The sequence below is a fragment of the Pungitius pungitius genome, chromosome 7 (assembly GCF_949316345.1).
Source record: "Pungitius pungitius chromosome 7, fPunPun2.1, whole genome shotgun sequence".
Lineage (NCBI taxonomy): Eukaryota > Metazoa > Chordata > Actinopteri > Perciformes > Gasterosteidae > Pungitius > Pungitius pungitius.
The window spans coordinates 6536643-6545761 of record NC_084906.1 but is presented as its reverse complement, the minus strand read 5'-3'; positions in this window follow the sequence as shown (position 1 = coordinate 6545761).

Below are 9119 nucleotides of genomic sequence, written 5' to 3'. Positions count from 1 at the left end.
ACAATTGTAAATTTCTGCCCTCGGGCCCTTAGCCCGGCGCTAGATTACATGAGGTCTATGCTCATGGACAGCGCCTGGCATCTGATTGAGGGTCCAGTGCAGCTAATTAATTTCATTAGAAAGTGAAGTCATCTTCTTGCAGGAATTAATATTTGGAGCGTCATGTTGCTAATTTATTTCCAGATTTAATTAGCTCAGAGAAGAAATGTTGCTTGGGCAAGAGGACTTTTTAATTATCAGCTTGGATAAATTGGAAAATGTTGATGCCTAAGGGTTGAGTTAATTAAAACCTGCATTATTTTAACTTTAATTAGCTCCCATCTTTGTTTTTCCTCACCATATGGCCATGTCCTGTAGTCAAATTTAGTTAATTAAGCTAATTAAGCTAATCATTTTAATTACTCAAGACAATGTGATTGAATAGAAGATGACTACAAGTTTATAGCCAAGTGCTTGTTTTTCATTAAGTTGAAGGGACAGTTATTTCTGATTGCAGTTGGCAAGCATAGCGGGAGTAGCTTGAGAATGAGACAGCCTCTGAGATATTAAGGCTGAAGTCTAATTTCATTCCTGATAAGTAAGAATATATATATATATATATATATATATTATAATAATAATCTTGTCACCAGCGCAAATCTTTTAGAGGACAAATGTTTTACGAGGTCTTTGAGCTTTCTGCTCGTGTGCTGATGTCGGCCCCTCGTACTCCATCAGATTAAGCAACGTCTGCGCTTACTCACGTTTAAAGCGGTTCAATGTCAGAATAGATGCTCTGTCCGCTACGAGCGGCGCGCCGTAGACGCAATAACAGATAAGCGAGATCTGCAGATAAAGTCCCCCCGTCGGCTGGGGGCAAATATCTCTGCGGAGTAGGGAGCACGTGAAATGGAACGGCCTCCGACTTGTTCCCTCTGACCGCGGCGCGCTCATATTGGGTTGCAATTGAGTAATAGACCTTTGTCTGTGGTTGCTGGTGGCATAGGACGCTGCCCTTCCCCTCCGTGACCCTGGTCTGTTGGACGGCCGGGGACGTGGGAGGAGGGCGCGGGGGGAGGGGGGGGGGGGGGGTCTCTGTGAGCCGCTAGCAGCTGTGCGTCAGGCTGGAGGCAAGCTGGGCCCATCCAGAAGCCAGGCCTAGCCGACAGATGCAGAGGCTAAACCCAGTAATGAAATAATACTGGGAGACATCATGTCCGTGGTTTCCATCATTGTTAAAAGATTTTTGGTAGCGTGTACCCCCACTTAGGTAATTTGTTTCCATGTATAATCCTATTGCTCACTATTAAATTAAACCAACTGGTCATTTCAGTTCGGAGCCTATAAATAAACCGGTTGCTATGAGCATGAGCGGTATGTGGGACGTCTCATCTGATTAGAGGCGAAGCACTTAATAATTTGAACTGGAAAAGGTGACCTTCGGTGTCAGGTGACCTCAGTGGTCTGCCACGCATATGGCCCAGCAATATTACTAATGTCTGCTCCCCATGTATTTATTTATTTATTTCCTCCAATCCGGATCCACTCTGCGCAAATTGTTTTGGACAAATGTTGATGTGTGGCGAGACGGCCAAGTGTCCTTTGTTGGAGCTGTTTACATGGTCAGGATCAGTGGTCAAGGGAGATGATAGGCCCGTCTCCGCTTACATCTGAGCCAGGCTGGTTAGTCGTGTGTGTGTGTGTGTGTGTGTGTGTGCGTGTGTGTGTGTAGAGGAGCCCCCGGCCTTCTCATGGCCGCACTGTAACTTAGAATGCAATATGAGAAGGGAATTAGTGACCAGGTCCCCGACAGGCATTCACCCACTTTGGTAATGTTCCTGTCACCACCTGCGTGTTGTCAAATGATCTGCTGCTGGTAAGAGACTCATCTCACTCCTGGATGTCTGATTGAAGACAATGAATCAGTCCCTCGGTTAATCCTCTATAGGTCGGAAATATCAGTTCGTAAGAAGCTTTTTGTAAACTACTGCCTGACTCATTTGGTTCAGGAGTTTTGAAGAGAAACGGACACATCTGGTAACTCTTACATTGTATTTGAAGGACACACAAATGGTGTCCATTAATTGCAAGGACAAATGTGGGAGCAGAGAATGTGAGGATACGAGTCATAGTACTGCAATCTACCCTGTTGTATGAAATCTCAAATTGGTGCCACATGATGTGCTAACTTCAAACACTCTTATGTGGATTTGTTGTTAATAAAAACACAAATGATATGATATTTTATAATAATATAACCCTGAAAGGTATTTTTACCGTAAAACATCTGAAATCCTTGTGTCCTGTTTTGCCACAGGTTTGTTTCACCTTCGTCAGGTGGCATAAGTGTAATAGTTGTGTAATAGGTCAGGTCAGGGCTATTCACTTTGTAAACCACACCCTTTGTTTGAGTTCTGTTCTTCTCTCTGGTAAACAGATGATTCTGATCATATTGGTCTCATGTTTATCTTTCTTTGGGGTTCTTTGTCTCTTTATATAATAACACACATATATCAATCACCGCGCTCTCTGAACACACGAGAAGCACTCTTCATTTTATTAAAAGAATCTATTTGTCCATCCGTTGCTTGTTGTCTCGTTGACCACTTTTAAACAGTTAAACCCGTTAGCAGCGCCGCCATGTTGGGTCCATCGCATAGTCAAGAGTTCCGCTTTGAGAGTTTGAATGAATTGACCGTGGGAGCTCGAGTGGTCGCCGTAGGTGATGCACCCATTTTACAACGCGATGAAGTCAAATCCCGTATTTGTCATGATCATCTAAGCTTGTAACTTCTTGCTGGTCCAACGTTGCTAAATGCTGGGATACTTGCCAATTCATCGACACTCGGTAAGAGCCCGCAGGTCTGGAGGGTCCGTTTGCTTTGGTGCCACTGCAGTCTTAGAGGGGTCATCGGCATGACGAGCTGTCCGTGGTGCTCCGTCACACTTTGCGTTGTTTACAGAGCGTAAAGGGTCCACTTCATCCGTCTGATTAGCTGAGCCCAGGTCTGGCCCCCGCGTCCGACATAAGCCCCTCCACCGGCCGAGGAGAGCTGGCTGAGGAGCGGCTTAATAGATTTAGATGAAAGCGGCGGAGTCACGGAGGCCTCAACCAGCAGCGAGCCGGAGCATCTGCTCAAAGGCCACCTCCCCACGCCCGGGCCGCCGTCTCCAGAAGAACCCGGGCATGGAGCCTCCGTCTCCACGGCCTCCGCGCTAATTCCAGCGCCCCCGCCACACGCAGGCTAATTAAGGCCATGCATTTATTTATGACCCAGCTCATTAAACAGGAAAAAAGATGGTCGCCGCTCTGAAAACACATTAGTCCCCGAGGAAAGTGCCTGTGTAGTCGCTCCCCCCAGGCGGGTTCAGGTCACAGATTCTGAATCTTTGTGACATATGAAGAAACAGGGAGCTAAAAAAAAAAGAGCTAAACTTCAGTTCTGAGGCGACGGACTGATGGTTCGGGAAATTCTTGAGGGTGTATTTGAAGCTGCTTGAACTGGTCCCATAATTACATGTATAGGTCATCGACTGGGGGGGTGGATAGAAATACACTTTCAGGTCTTGTGCTTTTGTCTTCGGGTATTTGTGGAATCTGTTGTTCTTTAGCTCCATGTTGCACTTAATTTAATATAAAATGACAGCTGCGGCAAAAAAGAAATTACACTATGGGCTGAAATGAAAGTAATTAAAGGACATAGCCTAACCTCCATGACCACAAAATGCCCCCGCCATCAAACACAAGCCGCCGCCTTCGTGTTTTATATTACTCTGGTATTTAAGTTCATTTGGGACTAACGCGGTGCAGAGCTATAAAAACTCAGACAGATCATATCCCTCAGGTATATTGAAGGGCTTATGTCTGTGTGTGTGTGTGTGTGTGTGTGTGTGTGTGTGTGTGTGTGTGTGTGTGTGTCTAAAGGGCAAAGACAGAGATCCTAAGCAGATCCTGCTCCCTTGCTTCTATTTGCAAAGACTACGCCAAATCCCACAGTCCTTGCTGAGACAACTGGCAACTTGATATACTGCTCTTTAATGGCTCCAACTATAAACCCTCCCTCCCTTGTTTCTGCTTGTGAGCTTGAAACAACAAAAAAACCCGGCATTTTTCTTAGGTTTTTTAAAAAATAATATCACTTGTCTTTTATTATCAACAAAAAGTAGCATGAAAAAAAACAAAGAGCCGAGTTGCAGTCTGCTGACGTCTCTCTCTCTCGTACGCATTTGTAAATCAAACAAAAGTTCCACAAAGCGTCTTGTGTCTCCAGGGGAAGCAACGGGAAGTCTGATGAATTGTCCTTAAGAGAGTTAGCGCCGACTACAAGTTTGATGAATGAAATGGAGTTAGAAATAAATAAGCTTAGCAGACCTAAAAAGTCCTAAAATGAGTCTTGTTTTTAAGCATTCTTTACATATTTACACCTTTCTGGCGTTTTGCTTAATAGTGACAAAAAGAATTCAAAGCACAGCGTCTTCAATTGACAACATTGTTTTATTGCTATAATTGAATTATTCCTCTTTAGTGATTATGGATAATGGGCCATTTAAAAACTCTGTTCCATTGTAAGAGCGTGTAGTGTGTCATTCATTAACCATCAGTCGGGTTTCGACCATTGACCGCACCAACAATAGACGCATGCACGTGGACATTCCTGCACCGGTGTGTGGGTGAAAGGCAGCGCTGACGTGGTGTGGTGTTTGTGTGTGTGTGTGTGTGTGTGTGTGTGTGTGTGTGTGTGTATGCGTGATGCTGCAGGCGCAGAGGGGCTAGAAATCAGTCGGCGGGGTTCCCGCCCAGCGCTCCGCGTTAGCGTGGCTGATAAACAACAGCATTTGGTGACCTTTTGCAGTTCTTATGGGGGATTTGGACCCCTGCTCCGAGCTGCACCACGCTGACAGGAGCGCGCCGCGCGCTGCAACTCAGGTGGGGATTGTCCTGAAAAGGCGTCACAGCAACAACAGCTACGACATCACACGTCGAGCTCCTCTGGTTCAGAGGACGAGGCGAGACACCCCGAGGCTCGCGGCGTTTTTCAGCTCATCAGAGTGTGTGTGTGTGTGTGTGTGTGTGGTGGGGAGGGGGGGGGGGGGCAGTGCAGGCCTGCTCTCCACTCTCTGTAGGACTCTTAGTAAGATGCTTTCAACAGCAGACAAACTGGTTGTGCACTTACTGTGAGAGGAAGCTCTGAGTGTTTAGAGTACTCAGCCCACTTAATGCATTATTATTGTTACTACATTCTTGAGGGGAAGGGGGGGAGAAATGGAACAAGGAATGCTTTTCAAGAGTCAAACTATTTAAAGGGGAGGAAATGTGTGTGTGTGTGTGTGGGGGGGGGGGGGGGGGTACAGGAGTGTTGAGTATCTCATTCTTTATGGTATTTATACTCATATTCTAAATAGTTTACCATGAAAACCATCTGAGTGCATGTTTGTAATATTCTTTAGTGAAATAAACTCTAATGCCGATGTAGATCGAGTGGCTCCCATTTCTTTTGCGTATTTATTTGTTCAGTGAGAAATATAATGCAGCGCTCTGATTATTAAAGGATTACATGTATTTATCTTCCAGTAGTTCCTGTCATTATGATATTTGATGGAAGTTCCGTTTAGAAAAGAAAAATGATAAATAAAATGTTTTTTAAGGAAACCTGAGACGCGGTTTCCTACATGAACATTTCAGTGAAGCTTTCATTATTTGTATTGTCTTCTTTAAGGAATCCGAGCGGCACGTTAACGGATTCCATTTGGAGTAAATGTGGCTTCAAGGAGACGGCGCCTCCTTTCTCTTGTTGCATTGCGAGTGCATTTCCACTGCGAAGGACATGTGAGCGTAAAGTGAGCCCTCTTTTGGTCACAAGGTAAGCCTTTTAACAGTAAACAGCTAGGCTTTAACGGCGCTCATAATGGAGAGGATAGAGTTACCTGCTGCTCCGGGCCCAACGCCACCGCCAATAATTGCCTTACCAATATTTGCATGTCCCTCTGTGTTATTGAACACCACGCTAAGTAACTGAGCACTTTGCCCCGGCACTATTTTGGGGTTGTTTGCTGATTCCATGGTGGGCTGAAACAAGACAATTATGAGGCACATTTCACACCATTATGGTGTTTTACGGGGCTTCGGGTTTCATTCAAAGCCTGGATTGTGGCCGACTGAACACCACACTCATGTTTAGACCTGAGGATTCTAGAAACTACCCTGCCGATACTTCCCTTATTGTTTGTGTCAGAGAGAGATAGTAGGTGGTGGAAAGGAGAAACACCTCTTTCATTTCAGTCATTCAAACCGAATAAAAGTTTGGTGAAGCATCACTTGCCCAAGTCTTGTCAAAACTTGATGAATGGTTTATGAGATAGTAATGAACAAAGGAACAGACAAAACCCCTTGGACCTAATCAGTGTAATTACAGAAAGGCTGGAACGCAATGGTGAGATGCATAATTTCACAGGTTTTGGCGGAATCTGATAGAGACGGGCCAAGAAAACAGAAGGAGGGATGAGACAGTGATGGGGAAAAGGAAGAAATGACCGTTGACTGATGGTATGGATGAAGTTCTATTGGAGAAGCACATGAAGCGTCGTTTTAAATACGTTCAAATAAACAGCCTGCAGCGTTGTGCGATTATTTGTGTGCCATCGCGCGGCTAAGTTAGCTTTAGCCGTTTTATAGGTGTTAGCAGGAGTCCCCGAAAAACACATATTATTCTTCAGTGTGATGGAGTCATTGCTTGAATGTTGAGTTTCAATGTTCTGTGTTGATTTAACAGGAGATTTTCTGAGCTGTCACCAGCGATGCGCTGGGAGGGGGCGGAGCTTTGTCCCCACCATCAGAGAGACCAAACACCCACACAGTCCTGAGACCAATCAATGAATCCTGTGTGCATCCATCAATATTAAGAATGATCGGATCTTATTTCATACAGAGCTTAAAGTGACATATTTTTTACAGGATTTTTTTGGTCCCTGGAGCACTGAGGCCTGTCACACAATTAAAGGTGTTTTAGTCAACAAGAGGCCGTTCCCAGGTTATAAACCCTGCACAATAAACATATCAGTGCGTGATGACATATTTTTTGTCATAAAGCTTCTTACGTTGTTTTTGATACAGTTGACAAAAGAGCAAACTAGTTTGGCACATTTCTCAGTCCAAACTCCACAGTTTGCACAGCGTTTCATAAACGATCGGCCAACCACACCGAGATGAATCAAACACATGCGGCAGAGACGAAGACCTAAACTAATTACAAATAAATAGTAGGTGACTAATCATAAGTAATCCAGTTGCGTTGCATCAGCAGACTCCCCAGTGAGAGCTGGAAGGAGCTGGAGTCGAGGCAAAGTGATTTCCCTCAGGCAGACATGCCATTTAAGTGTGCTCCATTGTTCTGGGTGAGATCCATTAGCCTCACTCTGGTTTACCACATCAAAGCAAATTCTCACTTATGGATTATGTGTAAATAGTTTTTTTTAATATTTATATTATGTCAGTGGGTCTGTATCAGCCCTATTTTCCTTCGATAAGTTGAAAAGTGTGTGTGAGGTTTTTTTTTTATCTTGTGTGTACAGCTTACGTATATTTGAGTGTGTGTGTGTGTGTGTGTGAGTAAACAGCTTAATGGAAGCAAGCGGATTTCAGAATGGAAAAGGCCAATGTTAGTGTAGCACGAAATAGTGTTCTTATGATGTGGATTACACTTAAAAGCAAAATCAAACCCAAAATCAACTTAAAGGATAAATCCTTTTTTTTTTTTAATCTGATACTCAGAGGCGTCTTTGGCCTGAGTCATTTAATAATATGCATGTGAAAGGAGTGCATGGTGTGATGATCACCTCCAGAGCATCACTCACAACCGTAACATGTTTCATAATTCATACTCCAATCATCCTTAAGACCTTAAATCAAATCAGCAGCTAAGCTAAATGAGGATCATGCATTTCAGTCATCTAATGCCCACTACATTTTTACGTTTACATAGCTATTTGCAAAAATGTTCGCTTTAAGTGGTTTGTAGAACTTTGCTCCATTTAAATGTCACGTTGAAAGCAGAATTATCCCTTGAAATGGTTCCTTTTTTTGTGCAAATCTGACCACATTTGCTACAATATTGATCTCCAAGTTGCTTCTATGATCCTAAATTGACTGAATAGAATCGGTTTCGAATAGAATTGGTGCTGGTACAGTTTGCTGAGCCTCTCCATTCTGCACAGCGTAACTCAGTTTCCCATCTAAATATAGGTAGTCACATTAAATCAGTTCCAGCATCAGCCTTTTATCATCTAAAAACTCCTGATGAAATAAAAAGTCTTGTCTAAACAGGATCTGGAAAAGTTAATCCATGCATTTACCTCGAGTGAGTTGGAAAGCGCTTTGGAAACTGCAAAATCTCCAAAATTGCTTTCTTTGTACGAACGAACTTCGTGACACACGTAGTTCTTCTGCTCGGGTCCGTCAGAATTGATCTATATATTGATCATTTCATCCTAATGTCCGAATAAACAACATTAAACATGAGTGGTCCAGTAAGGACGCATTGAACAAGAGCAGGAAACCAAACCAAAAAGAGCCAAATGGAATCCAGCCGTTCACCAGTGGACTGTCAAAAGTCTCCTGTTAAAAGAAAAAAAAACACTTTATTGTCCTCATGCATTCAAAGTATATTACTAAAACCAGAGAGCCCCCCCTTCTATTGGAGGGCATTTTGCACAGCAGCATTGTTTCAGCCGAAGCCCCAGACTCCACAGATAAGCACATCAGCCATTACTGCGTAGCTCCTTCAGACCTATTAGGTCTTCCAAAGACTTCAAACACCAATTTGTTCTGCAAATAGCCTTTTCAATTTGTGCCTGCCAAAGACGGACACCCTTCTCCCTCTCTGCAGTAATTGAATCTTCAAAAGGGACATTTTCCTCTACTTCTGTCAGGTATTAAAGTGATGAATAGCAAACGGTCATTTGAACAGAAAGAGAAGATACATGTTTATCCCTTTCCAGTTAGGCGCTCATCGGGCTGGAGATGGAGAGGCAGCGCTGGAGGATCTTCAGCAGTGATTTCCAACGATAAGGCAGAGAATCACGGGCTGAACCTGCAGTGTGTGGAGTAGAGTCCTCAGTCACCTGGAGTACAGGTTGAAAGGTTT